The sequence below is a fragment of the Miniopterus natalensis genome, chromosome 8 (assembly GCF_054644295.1).
Source record: "Miniopterus natalensis isolate mMinNat1 chromosome 8, mMinNat1.hap1, whole genome shotgun sequence".
NCBI lineage: Eukaryota > Metazoa > Chordata > Mammalia > Chiroptera > Miniopteridae > Miniopterus > Miniopterus natalensis.
The window spans coordinates 10,382,607-10,406,193 of record NC_142088.1 but is presented as its reverse complement, the minus strand read 5'-3'; positions in this window follow the sequence as shown (position 1 = coordinate 10,406,193).

Here is a 23,587-nt window from a genome sequence, read left to right as displayed (position 1 = left end):
CATTAACATTATTATTCATGAGACTTCTTCTTGAAGGATATTCTCATTAAAAGATATACTAGACTTCATGAGTTTCAATTTAGCAGGGAAAAGGCTCTACTTTTCATATAAATATCTTGATCCTCATTAGGAATAATCATTGAAATGATTCCCTAAATTGAAGGATTGTGTTATAGTTAATGAAGCTTGTATTCAACAGTGCATCATTAAGAAAAGGCACATTTTCTCACATGAAATTTCCTAGGTTGTTAAAAGATGTAGCATTGATCATACTGCTGTGGATGTGTGCTAAGAAGTAGATGGAGCCTGGCTTAATCTATAGCCATTTCATAAGTGGAGGGTTTATATAAATTATGTTAGTGCAGATTCTAGAAGACTGTGAACTGTTCTTTGGGGGCATCTCAATAAATTAAGATTGGGCTCAATCCTTGAATTAGGCAACATAACCAGCCTCCAGTCCATTCTTCTACATACATAAACTATATCTTAATTATGCCACAAAGCACTTGAGTTTTTATATTTTCTATAAAGTGTGTGTGTGTCCTGTCTTTTACGATCATTTTTTGCACTCATAGCTTATCTTCTCTGCTGAAGAATGAAAGGCCTGACCTCTTCCTCACTGAGGCTCCCAGGCTAGGTGTAATTGAACTCCTGGATCCTGAAAGCAGTTTGGCTTCTTGCTACCTCTGTGATCTTGGACAAAATTACTAAATTCTCTAAGTCTCAGTTACCTCACATGTACAAAGGATAGGGTGGGTGACCAACAATCCCAGTTTTCCTGGCACTGAGAGGTTCTCTAGATGCAGATCTTTCAATACTAAGACCAGGAAATTCCCAGGATAACTGGAATGAGTTGGCCACCCTAACAAGGGGTAAAATGAAAGGGCCTACCCCCAGTGGTGTTCTGGGACCACCTCCTACTAGCTATAGGAGGCAATTATTACAGTCAGGAATTTTGTAGGCCAATTACAATATATTCAGAAATCTTGCAAGCTGTTGGTAGCTTGAAATTATCCATGTTGGGAGTGTTTCCATCATGGCAATCAGCAAATGCAACAAATCAGGGCCTTTTTTTTCCTACCCAGAGCGCCAGTTAGAGAGCTCACCACTGCCTACCAAACAACAAGGTTCATGCAATTGCTAGTTGAAATAATGCACGTAAAATGCTTAGTAGAGTGCGTGATACAAAGTAAGTGCTAATTCAGTGTTACTAATTAGTCATTTATTATTATTATTAATTTTGCATTCGCTGCCCATAAACATATGTTAAACTCAACTGAACTCTATCTAACTTAAGTCAAGTCCTATAAATTATTTCAGTGGATTTTTTAAAGGTATCCACAATGTAGGATAAGTACACCTTCTGGATCTCCAATCTGCCAAACTGGTGGCTTTCTCCTCCCCTTCATATAATTTCCCTTTCTGTAAACCTAGAAAGATCTTTCCTTTCCCCTGCTTTACTACAGCCAGTTCTCAGACATGGGGTGTCTGGTGGGGCCAGTGACTCTAGCTCCAGGAGTGCCTGGAGAATTATGCATTGATGCTGTACAGGGAGCATGGAAAATTGGATTATGCTCGCTAGGTCTATTTAGAGAAGTCAGACCCCTGTGTAATGACTGAGACCACCACCCACCACCATGTGGCTTGCCCTTACCCACTGCCCAGATCTTCCCCCATATTTCTCTGAATTCTAATACTGCTTGAAATTTTTATTTTTGGTCTTTGAGGTACAGAGCTTTATACATCTCTTTAAATGCAAATCTGTTTCTTGGGAAAGGTAACACATTAGGTTATCAACAGAGCGCTAGTTAGTTTATATAGTTAGCTCTAGCAAGAATCCTTGCTGTAGGAAAATGGACTGAGGAAGGTTGTGAGAGGAAAGTTCTGAAGTTTGGGAGATTACAGGAGAGGGTAGGTGGGGAAAAGCTAAAGGCATACAGTAGGCAGCACTGGGGGAGTGGAGCACCCTTGGGTGAAAGTGTGAACATTAAAGGAGGGAGAGGAGAGCTAGTATGAGATGAAGGAAAATAAAGTCAAATATAAATCTTTGATTCTTGATTCTTTAGAACTAAGAGAGATTACCTTACAATTCTCTGAAACTTCAAATTTTAGAAGAAAGCTGGAGTCAATAAAGGTGAAGTGCTACTAAACCCATAACAGTAAGGTTGGGACCAGCCTAGATCTTCAAACATAAAAGTGCTTGCCTAAGAGTAAGCATGTTTAAGTAATTCCATCTCTGGTTCATTAGGAAGTCTAAGGTACAAAAAAATGAAGACACTCTGCCTGGACCAATGCAAGATGAAAGCATCCTAATCCCAATGTATTAGATCGTCATCTGAGGGTTTGCCCTCCCTCTGGCTCATTCAGCAGAAGCCAGCAGGCATTCCTTCCTCAGGAGGAACAGATCAATTTCTAGGATGGAGACCTTAATTCATGCTAAAGAGCCCTACTGGTCTCCCAGCACGACATTTTAAGGAGCACTGTGTGAGCCCCTCAGTTCCCTCTCATCATTGGGGGATTTCCAGCTGATCTCTCTGATTGCTCTCACATAGATAATGTAACATCATAAAAGCGGAGTTTCTATAGTGGCTTACTTGCAATGAAAGGCCACCCGTGGCTACCCTGATGAATGCCAGGTTCAATGTTCTGTACAGAGCTAAAGGGAAGGGGTGACTGATGGGTGCAGGGGTATTTCTGTACAGACCCAAGTCTTTAAAAGTGCTGGAGTAGGAAGCAGAGCAACTGGAACAGCATTCCCAATCTACAGATATGCACTAGATACCCCAGCCCTCATTTTCTTTCTGAAGGTTCAATCCCTGTATTGAACCAGTTGTTCTTTCATGTATTTGCTTTCTCTCTTTCTTTCTCTTCAGTGGCCTCTTGGCTTTTAAAACTATTGACTGAAAGTTTTTTCCTTCCTCAAGACAATTCACTTTAGAAAGTACCCACTCCTGTGTACCCAGTAGTGTGCTCCGTCCACACCATGGCACAAGCAGAAAGAGACCTAAAAGTTGCTCTGTGTACTCTAACTTATGTTAGAGGTGAGTATTCAGGGTTCCTGTTTTTAAAAAGTGAATAGTTAAATAATATTACAAAGTCATATGTGACTTCAGGAAAGAAAGACCTTCATTGGAGGTAATGAATTGAGGCAGATGTCTGCCCCTGTGTGAGAATAGTACTAATCATAAATTAAAAGCTAATGAAAGTTGAAGAAAAAAATCTAAGCAAAGGAAACCAGATCTTCAAAAGCAGAGAGTTTGGGATAAACAGCGTGTTTGCGTGGTGTTGGTTCTTTCACACAACAAATATTAACTGCGTCCCTGACTTGTGCCCGGCCTGGTTCCAGGGAGCTGGGGACTTACCCTCCAAAAGAAGTCATTGTTATCCTGGGAGCTGATACTCCAGTGGAGCCTATTAGCAAATGAATGATTAAACAACATGGTTTTAATTAAGGATTATTAAAATTAAGAAAACATGAAAGAAAGTGCTCTTGGAGTAAGGTTGGACAGAGAAGGCCTCTGTGAAAAGGTGACAATCTCACTGTGACCTGAAGGATGGAAAAGAGCAATAGAGATGAGATTAGCAGCCTTTCTGTTAGAACCCATCAGGCCTGACTTTTCTCCTCTGACCTGACTGGCCATGACCCTCATCAGAACCCCTAAGATTCCACAGAGCATAATCTGACACCACTAGGGAAGCCGTTGCAAACCTTGATATCCACAGGAGTAAGGCAGGTGATATCGAAGAGGGAAATGGACCCGGCGGAGCTGGGCTGCACAGAGGATATGCTCAGTCTATACAGGTGGCTACAATTCACTCTAGGTTACCAGTGTTGGGTGAAACTAAAGCTCGTTCTTTCCAGATCTGCAGTCCTTCAAGAGAAGCCAGACCACCAGATTGCCTGTAATATAACTCTCTCATCTTCTGAATGTTGGAAATAAATGTATATATTTATAAAAGAATGAACAGGCCAACTAGAGCATATCTGCTGGCCAAATCTGGGCTGTATACTACCAGATAGTGAGTGACCTCTGCATCCTCAAATGTGGAGCCCCAAAAGAAGGCCATGCTTGTTATATTTATTATTTTATCATCAGTATAAAGCACAGAGCAGGTGTCCAAATTTGTTGAATGAAAGAATAAATGATGAATCAATAGATTAAATAGGCCACTAGAATAATGTCTCCAATTGATTGGTTGTTTCTTGAATTAAATAAAGGCAATGCAGTATAATAGGAAGAGCACCTGTTTAAAAGGCAGGTGTTGGCTGTAGGTCTAAATCCGCCTACTACCATGTGTGGTGTTTTAGGCAGATGACTTTATTTATATAAGTCTTAGTTTCCTTCTGTATAAAATGCTGAGATTGGATTGCAGTGTTGGATTACATAGTTTTTCCAATGCTGTTTCAAGGAGCATTTACGATTTTGGGGGGAAGTATTTTAAGAGGAGTCTAAAGGGATAGGACGCGTGCCTGCTACAGAGGAAGCCTTCAGGATTTAGGGATTCAGAGTAAGATTACATTGTCTTTTTGATACACCGTGGCAGAGTAAAGATAATTGTTTGTTTGCTTCTTCCCAGAACTTCAACATGACAAGAAAGAGAGGTTTTTTAAAGGCATAAAAGCATGCAGACCAAGAGAATGAACAATGTAAGAGCAAAAAGAAATTAGACCCTGGGATTTAGCAGATTCAAGAATGCTTCCTTCTAAATCAGCTTGCTAATTTTATACCAAGCATTAGAGGACTATTTGACTCTTTAGCCTATGTTCAGGTACAGCCTTTACAATGTATTTTAAAAGGATGCATTTGAATGAAAAGTCCTTATGTTAAAAAAATTATATTGTAAACCGCTTGACTAGATGAAAGCCCGCCTGGTGTTACTGTTCTACGATTATGCTCTGGACAGTAGGCTGTATTATGCAGAGTTGTGGGAACTATACATTTCCCCAAGTCCTACCATGGCATGCTAGATGGGCACACAGCAGCAAATCAATAAATGCTTCCTGTCAAGACCATGTTTTTCTGGTGTTTTTACTCACCAAAGTCAGAAGTGGAGTCTGAGGAAAGAAACAGTGCTCTCTCTGGTAATGAGTACCATGAAATCCCATGCTCATCAAGTCCGCTGTCAAATCTTCCACTTAGGAAAGGTCTGTAACTATCAGAGACCTAAGTCATTTGTTGCAGTAATTCATTAACTGGTATTTCTGAGCCAAGACAACAAGTATGGCCAAAAAAATCATTTCTGATGAGATCAGCAATGGCAAAACTGAAGCAATCTCATTTCAGAAAATATCCAAACAGGGCTCACTCGTCAATGTGTTTCAGATTCCTTCCCACCTTCAAATATAATGGGCAGAGCAGAGTTTTTCCTTCAGATAGCATTTTAGGGGAACACTTTTTAATTCATTTTGCACAGCTCTTATTAGATTTGTAAGGAGATACACTCTGTATAAGCACTCCATGGTCACTTGAGAGGAGAGTAGTTACGTGACTCATTTAACAGGCAATTACCTGTTTAAAAAAGAGACAAATATCCTGTGTCTGACAGAGGCTATGCCTGTATGACATGAACCAAATGTTTGAGACTGTTAAAAAAAATTCTGTACTGATGTTGACTCTGAACTGCTTTACAGAATTCACTGATCTTAGACTAGTCATTAAAAATAAATGCTTGATGGAGCTGTTTCGTACCTTGACATCTTGGCCATGGTGATGGTGACACAAATCTACACATGTGATAAGGATGCATAAAACTGAACACCACACATACACACACTAGTGCATGCAAAACTGGTGAGATATGAGTGAAGTATATGGATTGCATCCATGTCAATATCCTGGTTGTGACAGTATACTGTAGATTTTAAAGATGTTACCATTGGAGGAAACTGGGTGAAAGGTATAAAGTATGTCTATAGTGCTTCTTGCAACTGTATGTGAATATACAATTATCTCAAAATTAAAAGTTAAAAAAGAAAAGCGGTTCCTAACTGCATGTATTGAGTTGGTCAATACTGCCAACTTGGCTCACTGTCATCATTCCAATTATATGTAATATGAGAGAAGGGTGTGGCTCTGATGGACATGTGGGTTTCACACAGAAAAGCATCTTCCAAAAAGCCCATGTATTTCAAGAATGTCATTGTTGCCCTGGCTGGTATGGCTCGGTTGATTGAACATCATGGGCCAAAAGGTCGCTGGTTCAATTCCCGGTTAGTGCACATGCCTGGATTTCAGGCTCAATTCCCAGTTTGGGGCATGCAGGAGGCAGCTGATCAATGGTTCTCACTTATCAATGTCTCTCTCTCCCTTTCTCTTTCTCTCTCTGAAATCAATGAAGCCTTATTTTAAAGAAATAGAATGTCATTGTTGATGATAGAATTTGAGTTAAGATATAATTCTCTTTCTACCTCGCATCCATGAGTTGGTATTAGGGACCAAAGGAGCTGGAATGGCTCCTCGCATTTACTTCCTTGGAGTGCACTATGGTATAATATGCAGGTGTTTTTGTTCAGCTGTGATTCAGGGTGACAGACATATCGGGCAGGTGAACCATTTGACTCTTCTGCGGAGAGCGCCCTTGTGGTAGATTGCATTAATGGTCTTTATTCATGCTCTTTGCCAAGTAACTCTGTAGACCTTCCTCTGTGAGTTTGCTTTGGGCAATAGGATGTTAAGAGACATAAGTAAAGAAAGACTTAAAAAGTACTCTATGGTTGAGCTTGCTCTCCTGAACTTAGGCCATTGTAAGGATAAGGACATGCCCAGATTAGCCCACTGATCCTAGGAGGAGGAGAGGAATGTGGATCAGAGCTGCCCAGTTAAACTACTGTAGCCCATCGCATCCTGAAGCATAGTCCCTGGCTGATCTGCAGACCCACTGGTACAAAGTAGCTGCCCTGTGGATACATACGCTCTAATAATGATTGTTATTTGAAGCCAGGGGTTTTGAGGTGGTTTAATATTCAGCAGGACTTGGTAACCACTAGAATTTGATGGATGACCCGTTGGGCTGGTATCTGGATGACTGAGATAGAGAAGCAGTGGGAAGGGATGATGTTAACACTCCAGACTTGTATGAATTAGAATACAAAGTGGCAACATAGTTACGGAAAATGGACCAATGTCAATTACTAAAGTTGAGGGAATAGCTCTGCTAAGGTCATAGTTGAGGTCATGAGTTACCCTGATGCTGAACCACCTAAGCTTTTGAATAAAATTCTTTTGCCTGAAGACCAGGTACGGCTCGGCCAGCAGGAGGTGGTTAAGTGGCCTAACAAGGGCTGGAGGAGTAGAGCGGGTAGTTTTAGCTTCCATATGTATCAGGAGGCAGCATTGTTTTCCCTGTAAAGCACCACATGGTAAATATATTAACCTTTATGGGCCATACAATCTCTATCACAAATTTTCAATTTGTCTGTTATAGCACAAAAGTAGCCATAGGTAACATGTAAGTAAATGGGTGTGACTGTGTTCCAATAACATTTTATTTACAAGAACAGGTAATTCCTGGAATTAGCCTTAGCAATATATATAATGCTTCAGGTGTACATTATAATTAAACATTGGAATACACTACAAAGTGATCACCCCCAAAAGTCTAGTTACTATCCATCACCATTCAATGGACTCCTTTCACCCCTTTAGTACACACACCCCAACCTATCTCATCTGGTATCTACCAATCTGTCCTCTGTTTCTCTTATTTCACTTTTTGTTTTATTTTGTTTGTGATTTTTTTTTTTTTTAGATTCCATATATGAGTTAAATCATATGGTATTTGTTTTTATGTATGATGAAGGAAACCATCATCAAAATGAAAATGCAATCTACTGAATGGGAGAATATATTTGCAAATCATATATCTAATAAGAGGTTAATATCCAGAATATATAAAGAACCTATACAACCCAACAACACAAAGCAAATATCCTGATTTAAAAAAGGAGCCAAGAATTGGAATGGATATTTTTCCAAAGAAGACATACAGGCACATGCAAAGATGTTCCACATCACTAATTATTATGGAAATACAAATAAAAACCACAATGAGCTATCACTTCACACTTGTTAGAATGGCTATTATATTGAAAAAATAAATAAATGTTGGCAAGGATGTGGAGAAAAGGAAACTCTCATGAACCGTTGGTGGGAAAATAAATTGGTGCACCCACTATGGAAAACAGGATAGAGATTCCTCAAAAAATTAAGGGTAGAACTACTGTATGATCCATGCACGAAAATTAACTCAAAATGAACTTGAGTATCAAACCTGAAACAAAATTCCTAGAAGAAAACTTAGGCACCAAGCTCCTTGGCATTGGTCTTAGGTATGTTTCTGTGGACTTCCCAAAGCAAGGGAAATTAAAGCAAAAATAAACAAGTGAGAGTGCATCTAACCCAAAAGCTTCTGCACAGGAGCCATGCTTGATGCTGCCATCATCCCTTGGTGATGGCTTGTGAACAGCTTGCACCCTGCAGGCAATTCTCAACTCCAATAAAGAAAGCCAGCCTGGAAGCTTGCAATTAATCACATGGTTTGAACAGTCTGCAGTGAGGGCTGGGGAATTCTGATACCGACACTTGAGAAGAGGTGGTAGTGCTGGATACAATCTGCTGGCAGGTGGTTACGACATCAGTATGCAGTCATTTATGGCACCAACTTGGAAACACTGAGCAAAAGTTTGGGGAGCTTTATGAAGGGGGGTGAAATAATTAAATGGGTAAGGCTATTCTTGGGAAAGAGTCTCCCTAAAAGTCATGAAAGAAGTAAAAAGTTACGGCTATGACTTTTGAATGAGTCTATGGAACTTTTGGATCCCTGCTTTTAACAGAAAGGGTTTTAAAACCTTAGGTGAGGTTTCTTTTGTGGGGAGAAGTTTCTGATGTCTTAGCTTGCTGGCTAGGAAAGCCGTGGCTTGATTTGCATCTCCCCAACTCATGGCTCACCAAGAGATAGATAGTTGGGAAGAAATTATGCTAATTGTCTTGAGCAAGGATTAACTGGCATTCCTATTTACCTCCTGTCTCTTTGACAGCTTTCCCATTGACACCTCTCCCACCACCATGACCCTGATGCATCGCTTTGGGCATAAGAATAGGGGAAGCAGGAGGACTTTCCTTTCTTGTCTTTCTATTCCAACCCTGATCATCCTGCCCTAAATGGCTGATCAGAACAGTCATGCGTGAAGTTGAATCTACCAGTGACAGTTGTCTGTAAATTTCTGTTGTGTTGTTTACTAAATCTTAAGCAGAAAACATCCATCAAACACACAGATACCTCCAGTATGTTAAGACTTGATGTTTCTAGACAGAACTTGGGGGGCTCTCCATGATGAACGCTCTGCTGACCCAATTTCCCAGCTCATTTCTTTCTAGTATTCTCCCTGCGCTGCATCCCCCTGAGAGGAGGGACAAAAAAGTGGGGGGAGTCCAGGGCTATGGAACCGAGAGTTAGAGGAAGAATCAAAGAAAAGGGTGAAGAACACGCATGTGCGAGGCTTTTGGAGGAGTCTTCACAAGACAGAACTGGGTCATGTTCACAAAGGCTTTCAGTAATGAAGTGCCTCATCTGCAGGCACTTGTGGTCTGGCAGCTAACAGAACACCTTCTTACAGAAAAGTGGGAAAATGCGCGAAGCATTACTATGAATTGAGTAACGCTTTCTTTTCCTTCCTAGACTGGGAGCTCAGAAACTTCCCGATTCTCTTATTAGAAAAATTATGAGCAACAAGGTAAAGATGTGGAATTTACTGAATCTGAGCAAAATGCAAGAAATTGTTATTGTGTAACAGTCTACCTACGAAACGATATTGCTAAAGGGACCTGCCATGCCTACTTGACAGCTGACCTAATATAACCTAAGTGTAAAACAGTAAACTTGTCTAGGGAAAGTCATTTTAAAGTTTCTTAATGCTATTTCCTCCAGTTTATACACCTGCTGGTAAACCCTTTCTTTTCAGTGATAGAGACGTTATAGACTGAAGAGCCTGTATTATGATCCTTCTGTGTTATTGTGGGAGTGACGCAAAGTATACCCCCATCCGGGACATCAGGTGATGTGTGATGCGATTAACTAGAGGGAACAACCGCTTTCTTTAAAGTGAAGTTTGCTGCATAGAAATGTACAGCAAAAATATTCTGTACACTTTAAAATGCCAACTATTGACATCTTTGTTAATGATCGCCTGCCTTTTCTCTCTCTAAAATCCTGTAGCTGTACATTTTAACATAGTTGTAAACACAGCGTGCACATCCGGTTTTGTGTTTCTGCTTCCCTCGCCTAACATATCACATGCATGTTTCCATAATGAAATACACAATACAATTTTAATGCCCACAGACAGTTCACTGTATTGATATATTTAGTGAGTACTTCAGTGCTTCTCTGTTCTGAAGCTAATATCCTAACACCTTCCAACTGAAGGTACAGTGTGACTGAATTAAATATGTATGTACTTGTTTCCCAGGACGCACAAGCCTAAAAGATGCAAGACACAGTGTTTATACTTCTCACTAAGAATAGCTATTGGCTCTAGGCCTCACTGCTATAGTTCTGGACCCCCAAACCCCAAGTCCTTCCCTGTGATGGCATGATATTTTGGACACTTTAAATGTATTCTTGTAGCCTGGCCGGGCATGGCTCAGTGGTTGAGCGTCGACCTGGGATCCAGGCGATCGGGTTCGATTCCTGGTCAGGGCACATGCCCGGGAATTGTGGGCTCGATCAATGACTCTCTCATCATTGATGTTTCTATCTCTCTCTCTCTCCCTCTCCTTTCCTCTCTCTGAAATCAATAAAGATATATTTAAATAAATAAATAAATGTATTCTTGTAGAGTCATTACCAGTTTTGTCTTTGCCCCCAAGTAGCTCTCTGTCTGCTACACTTAGTGTCTTTCTATTGCCCCTTCACCACCTTTCCAGCTTTCTGAATGTTGATATTTACGTCCTTGTTGTGGTTCTACCAGTGGTAACACATGGGAAGTCACTGTTTGAAGAGGAAAAAGGAATCTCTTTCCACCCTTGATAAAATTATTTTGATCGTCAGTGTAGGACAGGTTTTTATCCATTCACTCACTCATCTAGCAAATGGGAATGAGCACTTCCAATGGTTTTGGACCCATTCAGGGCACTGGGGATGTAATGGTGGCCATGCAGCCTAAATCTCTCCTTCATGGAGCTTGCAGCCTTGTGATTGTGTTTCATTAATCACATTAATGCAGTAATGTTTTACATCCCACTTATTTTTGTTTGTTTTTTTTACTTTAGTATTACTTTACCTACCCACCTTCCCCAAACATGGTGAACTTTTCTGGGAGTGACTTTACTCAAACCACTGATGGCCAATCAATAGGCCCAGGGCAACACAGTACACTACCATTCTTGGAATTTTCTGGCATTGGCCACAAACATTAATCCCTTTGGCTTTTAGCTTATTTTACAAACCTTTGAGGATGCCACCATTAATTTTATAGCATCTCAAACTGCCTCTATCAGCAGGAAACTCTGCCACCAGCTATGGAGATATATGGATACATGGGTGGGTACAATGAGGGTTGTGGTAAAAGAAATGCATTCCCCAAGTGAGAAGGCAGGAAGAGAAGGAAGGGCTTTAGCACTGGTAGGAGAGCTAAATGAAAAACTTGAGTTCTAGTGAGAGAAGGTTTTGTAATTTTTCAGCTATCTCCCATCTCCACCGCATGTTTGATAGGTCCATTGGAACAGGCAGCTGGAATCAACCGTGGAGCAAGAATAGGACCTCAGCATTGGTAGATAAACAAATGATCATGTTACTGGTAGATAAACAAATGATCGTGTTACCGGTTATAAGAGAAAAGAGACACCATGAAGCAGTGAAAAATCCCGTTAAACAGGAAATTCATCTAAGGTCATGAACCAGAGATGGGATGCAGCAGTGATGTGGAAACCCAAGTGTTCCAGCTCTAGAAACATCCCTTCCTGACTGAGACTCTGCATGGGTTGGGATGGGTCTCAAAGTGGAGCTGGAGTTCCAAAGGTTACAGGGCAGGAGTCTTCAAGACCAAGAATAACATTACTATGAGCCACATATGTTATACTGCTGGAAAGATTAAGCCCTAATTACAGTAGCTTCCCTTTATCTGTGGGGGGTATGTTCCAAGACCCTCAACAGATGCCTTAAACCATGGATAGTACTGAACCTTATGTATCTTACCTTTTTTCCTATACATACCTATGATAAAGTTTAATTTATAAATTGGGCACAGTAAGAGATTAACAACCAATAATAAAATAGAATAATTATAATGACATACTGTCACGGGTTTTGCAAATATGGCTTCACTCCCAAAATATCTCAGTGTATTGCTCTCGCCCTTCTTCTTGTGATGATCCGAGATGATGCAATGCGTAGGTGATGAGAAGTGAGATGAATGGCACAGGCATTGAGACCATAGGGTTAGGCTGCTATTGACCTTCTGACAACACGGTTACTAAGTGACTAAGGGGTGGACAGAGTATACAGCATGGAGATGCTGGGCAAAGGGACGATTCCCATGCCAGGTGGGACAGTGTGGGGCAGTGCATGAGACTATTATGTACTCAGAATGGCACACAATTTAAAACTTTTAAGTTGTCAATTTCTGGAATTTTCGATGTAATATTTTCAGATCTTGGTTGACCATGGGCAACTGCAACAGCAGAAAGCCGAACCATGGAAAATGAAACCCTGGATGAGTGGGCCTACTGTGGTTAGGTGGTAGCGGGTACAATTTAGTTAGATTGCATATCTTCCCCGCTGCATGATCACGTGAAAGCAGAGATAAGAATGAAAATAAGACTTCATTTTAGATTCATTCTGTAGGCACCCCTCTTGAACTGTGATACAAGTGAAAGTATCACACACATATTAAAAGAATATTCTTCAGAGATTGTGAAAATGAGTTCAATTTATATGAAATGGTAGAAAATGAAGCCATCCAAATATCAGTCCTCGCATTCTTCTCTGAGGCGTGAAATGCCAGAGCGTAATAGGAAAGTTACACATAAGTTACACGGGAGAAAATCTTCAGGCACACAGAGCAAGCTTTTCCTTTATTGTTACCCTGATAAAGTTATAATCTATCAAAAAATTACCATCAGCACAAACTCTGATCATCCATTTTACAAACAGTGATGAGAAAGTAACGGCTATGGACAAAGTTAAAAGATTTGCCTCAAATTATTACCACTGCCATTGCATTTTGATATGCAAATACGAAATAACAATTACTTGGAAATTGTTTATAAATTCTAAATTGCACCACATAGTACATGCTCTAGATACACTGACAAAACACGGAGGGATTCTGTTAGTAAGTGCCCCATCTATATGCCGGCCTATATCTCTTCTTCCCCATTAGGTTGTAATGTAGCCTGAATGTCTCCATGGTAACTTCCAGACACATATCTATCTATGTAACTGAGTGTTTTCCAGGTATCTCGCCAATTTCTTTTTTTGTATACATGGACTCGCCTCGTCATATACCTGCATTTATGTGAAAATTATATACACAGACACACACATGTGTACACACACATAGACACCCAAATTTCCAAAGAATTTTAAATAACTTAAGAAAAATAGATACAGTTAGAAAAAGCCAGTTAAAGTAAAAAAAGTCATTGAAACTATTAGATGGGGAAAGATCATTGCACCAGAAAGATGGGATACAATATTTTACATAATTCTGATAGTCCAGTAGCCTGGGTAGAAATACAAATGTATTTCATCATTATAGAGTTCTCCTCTGAGGGAAAGGAAGTAAAATACAAATTTATCTTCATAATTTATACAGGCATCTATTGAGTTGTATTTTTTATAAATACACTGATATTGTGATTTGAAAGAATCCTACCATCCTGGAAAAAAAAAATCTAAATACACAGTATACAGAAACATGTGTCTGTTTCTCTTATAATATCTGGTAAAACCCGAGAGACTAAGCTGGCAACATTCAAGTATTGAATATCTTTGTGGAGGTAGCCTTTTAGAAACCGCTCTGCAAGGTCAGGAAAAGAGACCTAGTTACCTGGTGAACTAGATAAAATCCCTCTCTTTCCATATTCTTTCATGTAATTTTTTTCTCATGCCACGCAATCCTGTTCCGCTGCCTTCCACACATGGAAACCTATTCCCAGGGGAGATGTGACAATTCCTTGAGTCCCTATTTCAGGATTCTGTGGTATTTGCACTTTACGATTTGCCTCCAAAATAAAATGAGATGATTTTGCTTTTGTTGTTCAGTCTTGGAAGAAGAGGAAGAGGTTAACTTGTGGTGGGGGTGAGAGGCCTTCCTGATGGCTGCCTGTCTCTCAAATCACCTTTGGACCCCAGGGAAGGGATCTCAGGGACATCAAGTAGGAAGTATGTGAGCCAGTGATGTGCAGACAAGCAAGTGAGACATTAGCCTCATCCCCTCTGATTAAATACTTTTCCCAGAAACATTTTAAAAATATACTTACTAAAGATGGTTGAGTATAATATTTTTTGGGGGGGATGCTGCATGAGTGATTAAAGTTAGAATGAAATCAAAATCATAATCCATTTCTAGCAGGTTTTATCAGCTGAAGACATTTGACGTAGTGTCGGTAGATACAGTGTGAAACAGAGTTTAACTACATCAACAATTATTTTCGTGCTGGCAGATGGACCACAGTGTGGTTAAAAAAATGGACACTGGAGCAGAAGGCTCTAGTGTTCATGTCCATGTGGTGTCATTTATGACCTCTGTTCCTAAGCCTTGGTTTCTTCATCTTAAGTTACAAAAAAGTTTTACCTTCCTTATGAGATTGTTATGATAAATACTTTAGATAATGTATACAAATGATTAGCACCATGCCTTAAATAGTAATTGCTCAAAAAATATTAATTACTGTCAGCACCACCATACTATCACTACAATTGCTATTATTTCACTTGCTTGCTCAAATATACAATAGCATGTAAGCATGGGGACTTTATGATATGCAATAGAATAGATACAAGCTAGCATAATATTTCCTTTTTTGTGAGTTGTGCACAAAAATCACCTGCTAATGAATGTGAGGAAAAAAATGAACTAAAAGATTTATGTAAAGTTGAGGTTATTTTCATGTTCTCTGACAGTTAAAAACAATGAGAGCATTTAAAAAAAATTATCTTGGAGAAATCCATTAAATAAGAATGCCTTGAAATATTTTATTTTAAAAATGCTAATTTAGACATCTCAAACAAACAAACAAATAAACAAAAGAACACAATTTAAAAGATATCAGAAGGCAGACCAAAAGAAGGCAGACCAAAAGAAAACGGTATACTCTTTAGAAAAATATTTTATACCCTATCCTTCATTTTCATTTATTTTTGGTTAAGTTTCCATGGAGTTCTATCCTTGTGAGGTAATTGGACTATGCTGATGTCTAAGAAGCAAGAAAATATTCTAGAACTCAAAGCCTGAAAACTAACATAATTGTCTCTCATGAAACATTCAAATGAGTCAGACTTTCTCAAGTTGACTTTCAATAAAATAGTCTGAATAATCACTGGGAGCACTTGTTAAAATGCAGATTACTAAAACCCAAGGAGACCACACTGAACCAGAAAAGTGTCCTCATATGTGCATTTTTAATAGTCCCCTTATATTGTTTCAAAACCAGTGTGGTAAATGTTGGATAAATAAAGGCCTCCTTTGTCTGTTTTAGAAGGTACTTTGGCTACCATTATTTTTAGATAAAAGATAATTATGGCAAGTTGTTTTATCATTGTTATGCATTCTTGGCTTTCACCACATTGGAGAGTATGGTCCTCCTATCTGGTAACACCCAAGCAATAGAAATGAGTCATGACAGCTTTAAATGTTGAGTGCAATGAACTACAGCACATGGAGGAGCAGGTTTCTTGTGCAGGGCCTGTGAGGTTGTGTGCCTGTTCATTGTGTGCTCACTTATAGCTCCCGGACATTTCAACTTAATTGAAATCTATACAATACCTAAAAGCAGGACTACGTATACATGGGAATCTCAGACAATCAGCAGAATGAGACAGGGGAACATTGGCTCTCTCTTTGCATACATTTTCCAATGAATTATTAAATGACACATTAAAAGTAGTCTTCAAAGGGAGGAATTTTTTTCATGCTCCTCACAGGCTGTATCTCTTTTGCAATAGAACTATTCATGCAAATTGAAAAACATATTCTGTGAAATCTTTGAATAGCATTTTCAAATGTGGTGTTAGAAGAATCATTGAAAGAGAGACTAGATTTCAGAAAGATAAAAAATATACACACGCATTAAAAATGGCCTAATATAATTTAAATTTCTAAAATACGATTTCACGCATTTTCATCTGGGCATAAATTTGATAGATCACCTCTGAGATATAGTTGGGGTTTCTGCCAAATCTCTTTAATTTCTTTGCAGTGGTAATCATTAAAGCAGAGAAGAGACAGAGAGACAAGGGGAGGGTGTGTATGTGTTTGTAAAACTGTCAAATGTTATAAACTCTCCTTTAAGGTAACTTAAGTCCACTTGAAATTCTCTAATATGACAATGAGTAAGCAGAACGGAAAGAGGGCTTAAAAATGAGAAAGAAGTCCCGGCCAGTTTGGCCCAGTGATTAGAGTGCTGGCCAGAGAGCAGAAGGGTCCTGGGCAGACTGGTTGCAGGCTGGATCCCCAGCCCTGGTTGGGGCATGTGCAGGAGGCAACCAACTGACACATTGATGTTTCTCTCTCTCTCTCCCTTCCACTCTCTCTGAAAAGCAATGAAAAAAATATCCTCAGATGAGGGTTAAAAAAAAAAAATTGCTAGGAGATGAGATAAGTTTATTTCCATATTTTTGAGCTCTGCCATTAAAAACTACGCAAAACACCATTTTTTAAATCAATAGCGTAGCAAAACAAAACAACACTCTGCCCCCCAGACACCTTTCTACTAAGTAATATGTATCTTAAAGAAGAAAAGACAAGAGTTTCAGAAAATGAAGACAGCTTTCTCATATTCAAAATTCATGTTATGCTGCTCTGACTGAATGCTAAATGTTTCCTTGCCTGATATTTCTTGATTTCTCTCCTTCCTAATATTGCTCTCCGGCCTTTGGAAAAGCATTGAGGTGACAGCCAATCGGACCTTTATAAATGAGGAACTTAAAAGTTACTGAAAATCAGTTGTCACAGCACAGTGGAAATGCTTTCGCTGCCCACCTCACCCTTGGTTGTTGAGGAATTTGTTCTCTAGGCCCCAGACTAGATTTGTGGTTTGCCTGATGAATCCAAAGCCATGCGACCAACAATTCAGTTGTGATGACCTTTGTTTTCTGTTCAGCAACACAAAAATTAGTGACAATGATTATCATTTTCTGATTTCCATCTCCCAATCTTCTGGCACATTCGATTACTGTCTTTTTTGGCTGGGTTCAGTTGTGAAACTCTGACTTCTTCCTTAACCCATTATGGCTTTCTGGTAACTCCTCCAAAGTGACTGACATGGGGCCTTACATCAAGCCAATGCGTGGCCTCATTTTTATCCCAGAGACTGACCTGGGCCTTCTGGTCCTCTCTGTGCCACTGCTTTTTGGCAGAGTCCATCTTGAGGTCAATATGTGATTTCCTTTCTAGATCTCACTACTCCTTGGCAATTAGTCCTAAGACCTCTTCTATCATCTTGGAGATATGGTGGTCTGGATGATGTTTCACCTTTAACGATCTAATGAAGATCTCCATTTCTCCTAAGCTCGTCCCTTGGCTGACTTTCACACAGCCCCACTCACTGTCTACTTACAGAGCTGGAATCATTAAGCTGTCCCGTTCTACTGTTCTAGCTGCAGGTGCTGAGGTGCTAACCTGTCTGAGTCTTCTCTCTTGCATAGTATCTCCAGAACCTTCAGGTTATCTTCATACACTACAGCCAAGTCTTTTGAAGCCCACACCCACTTCCAAACCCTTTCCATCCTTCCTCAGTGTCGTGTTTAAATCACATCTTCGTGATCTGAACTGACTGGATTCAGGTGACACTCTGCTACAAGTATTCTCTAGGATGTCATGGATGTGTGAAAATGTGAGAATTCCTAGGGAGACAGATCACTTCTTAGCACAAAAAAAACCCCAAACATAACAGTCTTTAGGTGGTGAGGATCCATTATGATTTCTCATTAGCAAAATGTTAATGTTCTTCTGCACACAGAGATCCCAGAGTTTCCTATTACCACCACCACTGCCATTATACTTTCAAAGGTTTTCTCACCCCTCTTGCTCATTTAACCTCACAACCACTCATTAGCTCTGGCATTTACTGGAGTGGGGTCATTCCTAAAATGGGATTACATCTAAAATCAGCACATCCAGCAAGAATTGCATAGAATCAAAACTGCTCTTCAAAAATCTCTTTACAAGTTCATGAATTGTAGCAAAAATGACTGTTTATTTCACTTTCCTCATGAGGCCAATCCAACTAGTTTTTCTTACTACGTTGAAAAAAAAATCACTGTTGCTTTGGTTGAGTATCAGATGAAGTACTTTATATTCATTGAGAATATTCTTGCAGAAAAACTATTATTAATAGTCTTTATTATTATTTGCTCAATATACACAGTTGAATTTGCACAAGTCAATTGTTCATTTGACATAATGCTACTAAGGTCTTTGCATTTAAAGACAAGAAATATAAGCCAAATAAGGTTAACTAATTTGCCTAAAGTCACAGCTAGATATTGAAAGAAATAAATTTATAACTTACTTCTCCCTATTCTAAATCAGGTTCTTTTTCTATTAGTTAAAAGTTGGTTAATTACTTCAGCCCGTGGGAACTAATTGATTACTAGTGTTTTCCTGGTTTCTTGTGTCAAGTAGGATTCTGAAGCTGAGTCCAGGCTCAGTAAGAAAGGCGATAGGAACCATCGGTCTGTCATGGGCGAGGGTGAACAGAAGTGACATGCTTGCCTCGTATTGAGAATCAGGAATAGTTCTTTCCTTTCTTGACCTATCTGTACAATCACATGAAGATTTTAAATCCAAGAATTAATCATATCTTTCCCGTATGCTTTCAGTTAAATGAGGAGACTTAAAAAAGCAGGAGGAAACATTAATAGAAGAGATCATTGATTGACTAATTTTTAAGTGTATTTTTACGATGGACAAATTCCTAAAGTATTCATTAACTAATGGCATAATGGCAGTATGTGATTGCTGTCTCTACAGAACAGGTTAAAAAGTGCATGATCGTAAGAGCCCCTTGTCTCTCAGAGAGCCTGGAGATGGCCCAACACACTCGCCTTCCCCGAGAAGGATCAGGGGTCTCATTGATATTCATGGTTCTGTTCGCTTAAGGCTCAATAAGCTGTTCCACTTACGGGCTGCCCTAGAGGATGCAGGGAAAAGAAAACAGAAAAAGCTGCCACTGCGTTCGGGAAGCAGCCATTTAGACCCAGTGTGGCATTAGGCTCATGATTCTTGGGGGACTTATCTTAACAAAACCTTTCACTCAACCTTCCAGGCTGCCAAAAACCAAGACCTGTCAGTTCTCCCGTGGTCTATGGTGTGCGCTCTGTGTGGTGGCCCATCATCAGAGGAGAGCACAAGGATCATCTTGTATTCTGCCTCCTACACTGAGTTTGCTTTCAGAGGACTAGCGGGATTGGACTCCCCTTTCACTCAGATATAAAAAGTTACTTTCCTTTAGTTTGATGAGAAAAGTTGGGCATCTTTCTACTCCAGAACAGTCCACAGACAAGCTAGATTTTCTACTGTCATAATTCCTTTTTTTATTTTACCCTTAGCTCTGGGGCATCACATTTCCTCAACACATATCACCCTACACAGGGGTGCCACCCACCTATTCATGCTTTGGGGAAAACTCTAAGGCTATCACCAACAGTTGCAGTATGCAGCAAGGAAACTTTCTGGTACTTCAGAATTGGAGACAACTTTGTCTTGAATAATAGACATTAACTCTCCCAAAATGTTCCTTGATTATTTATTCTGATCACCTGGATTTTCTCTCTGCTCAGTTTTTCCCCTTAGTGGTCATTGCCTTCTTATGACCTGGCTTCTTTGCCTCAGATAGGTTACACGCAGCTCTTCTCCTGGCACATTCTGCAGCGGCCCTCTCTCCCTGCTCCTTGGTTGCCATCTGGAGCTTCCAAATGTCAAAATCCATTACAGACAAATTTACTTCTGAATTCCCATCACGAATCACACTCTGTACTTACTTTGCACATCCAAATTACGCACAGAAAGCTGTTCTATTCCAAAGCACCTGCCTTTGAATTTCATATATCCCTGGAATGTGGAACTGTGGCAAGTTTTTGTTTGTTTGTTTTAATAGTATTTGTTTTACTTCCTGAGAGAAAAAGAAAGACAGAGATAGTAAGACAGAGAGACAGGGAGAAACTGATGTGTGTTGAGTATCTAATAAATGTTGAGCATGATAACTGGAAACATTTAAATAGCTTAATCATTTAAGTGATAAGCTACTTCTACCTCTTTTGTGGCTGGGTAATTAGTGTTCAGCATTTGGGCACTGAATTCAGATTGACCAGGTTCAAGTTCTAGCCCCAACACTTCTGTGAGACTTTAGTCAAGTTATTTGTTATCTACAAAGTAGAGATGCTAAACATCCTTGGAGCAAAGACTCCTTGTTAGAATTAAATGAGATATTCTGTGAAAGTAATACACACAGAGCCTCTATTACTACTACTACTACTATTGCTGTTGCTACCACTATGATGATGATGATGGTGAAAGTGGGGATGGCCATGCTGCTGCTGCTGATGCAATTAGGAACTGTTTCTCTATAGTCCTGTTAGCTAGGCAAATACACACTTAAGTTCATTTCTATGAAATAATCATTGCCTGGAAGATCAAAGCCAAAGAAGTCCAAAGATGACCCTGGCCAAAGCACCCTCCTATTATACTGACTTTGAAGGCTGCCTGGTTTATAGAGGACTTGTCAAGAATGGGACCATGTACACAGCACAGGTCTCATGAGCCACACCCCAGAGCATCCATGCTTCTTTTCAGGGAACTGTTGTCATAGAAAATCTTTTCTGTCTTTCACCTCTTCAGGTGCATCTATGACAGCGTATTGCTTGCTCATTACTAACAGAGTGTGAGGAAAGGATAATAAAAGTTAAGCAAACAAAACAGCACAAGTTCCTTACCATGGCCTGTGAGATGCCCCTTACCTGCTCCTCTCTGCTGGTCCAGCCTCTGTTCACATCCTGCCCCACCTCAGTCACTCTGCCATAGCTAAGCTCTTAGAGTAATAGAGCAGAGGACAGTTTAACATAAACCACAAAACCCAAGAGCTTTCTTCCTTCAGTTGACCCTTTCTGTGCCAGCTAGACTCAGAGCAATAGGGCAGAATGCAATTTAACAGAAAACACAACTAACAAGCTTTTCTAGAGACTGGCAATAGCTAATTATCACATATGAGTCCAAGAATTATATTTATCGTCCCAACAGAAACTATTACAATACTTAAGATATAGTAACCCTGAAAAATATGAGAGATGTTTTTGAAAGAAAAATATAAAATAGTATCGAAAGTCTTAAACAGCAGGTATTGTTCCCTGTCCCCAGCATAGCCGTCTTTCTCATCTCTGCATTTCTAAATTTTATCATTTTTCAGGGTTTCACTTGAATGATATCTCTTTGATGAAACATTGCCTTGTAACCTCCATGACACCTTGGATTTTTCTTAGAAGAGTTTTGGCTTGTTATTTAGTTATTTATTGCTGCCAAGCATTACCCTAAAACTTACTGACTTAAAATGACAAATGTGCTTACCATCTCACAATTTCTATGGGTCGGGAATTCTGGAGTAGCTAGAGGTGCTTCTGTCCCAGGGTCTCTCGTGGAGTTGCAGTCAGGGAGTCAGCTTGATTGGATCTAAAAGACTGGCTTGCACAGTGGCTTCTGAATACAGTTGGCAGGTCTATGCTGTCTCTTGGCAGGAGGCCTCAGTTTCTCTCTACAGGAGCCTTCTACAGGGCTGCTTGAATGTCTTCACAACATGCAACTGGCTTCCCCCAGAGCAAGTGGTTCAAGAAAGAGCCAGGCAGGATCTGCAAAGTACTTTATGACTAAGCCTCAGAAGTCACACACTGTTATGTCTTTTGTATCTTACTGGTGATTCAATGTGAGTGAGGACTTCAGAAGGGTCTGAAACTCAGGAGGTAGAGATCACTGGGGACCCTCTTGAAAGCTGACCACTACATTTATTGTTTTGCATTATGATTATCTTTGTCTGTATCATAACAGCCTTTAGAGAAATTTATTTTAGGGCTCTATTTTTCATCTTTTTGTCTTCTACATAATCATCAGACATCAGATACATAATACATGTTTCACGAGAGAACATATAAACAGGAAACGGATGGTAGGAAATCCAATGGGCATTATGGAGACCACCAGTGCTCCCATTTAATGGTATCATCTAGACACATACCTTATTCACAGTCCTTGGAACAGAGCAGAAGTCCCTGTTGATAAACAACTATAACTGCAAAAACCAAGTGATCTACCTGTGGTATTCATTTCTCTTTAATATGTTTTCCATGTTTCATTCAAAATATGCATATTTGGGGGAAGGTGCTCATTCCTTGAGATACGACATGCTTAGAAATGTTTCCATCATATAGAGGTATCTGCCATCATAAAACAGAGTATAGATTTATTTATAGAAAAGATTGATGTCAATTTAGTTTAATGTGCTACATTTTTATTTTGCACCTATTTTATGCCATTTTTTATGCTTGATGCTAGAATTATAAAAGGAAAAACAACTAAAACATTAAGTCATTTTTCTCCCTCTGAAGGAATCGCAACACACTCTAGTGCCTATAAAATGAACATGGTGCAGAATTGATAGAGCTAAGCCACAGGAGAAGAGCACCGTAGGTCTGACAAATTCAATTATCCAGAAAAGCAAATCCATTTTGTTTTTGTTAATAGCACTGAAATTTGCATGCCACTCTTTTAATTAAACAGTTGAGGACACATGTTGTTCATCGCACGTCTATGTATTTCCTCAGGGAGCAAGTCAAGCTTTATGATAAAGCATAATGAAAATAATTTATATGTAAAACAATAAGCTCAATTCTCTAACCTAGAATTTTTCAAATGAAGTATTTCCAGATCACCTGTCTCAGAGTCTCTCTGGGAAAGAGAGTGGAATTCGCTAACCAGTTGATTACTAGGACTCACCTCAAACCTGCAAATGTGATCGCCTAGGGGGCGGCTGGGGAATTTTTCAGAAACAACTCAGGTGACATTTCTGCACACTAACTTCAGAAACCAGTTCTCAGCGGAAGTCAGTGTGTGATAAACAGCCAGGCAAACTTCTGAGGCTTGTTTTTCAATTTATATTAAACTATCATCTTTCTCTTAGCTTCATCTCAATGACTGCTAAAGTGTCGCTACCCTACTCAGGATAAACAAAGACCAACCCATGGAGAAAATACACCTCCAAATCTCAGTGACATAACAAAATGTTGATGTTCTCATATCACGGTCCACACAGAATACAGGTGCACCATGACTCCATTTCCAGGTTTCCATGATTATCAAGGCAGGAAAGGGAACCAGAAG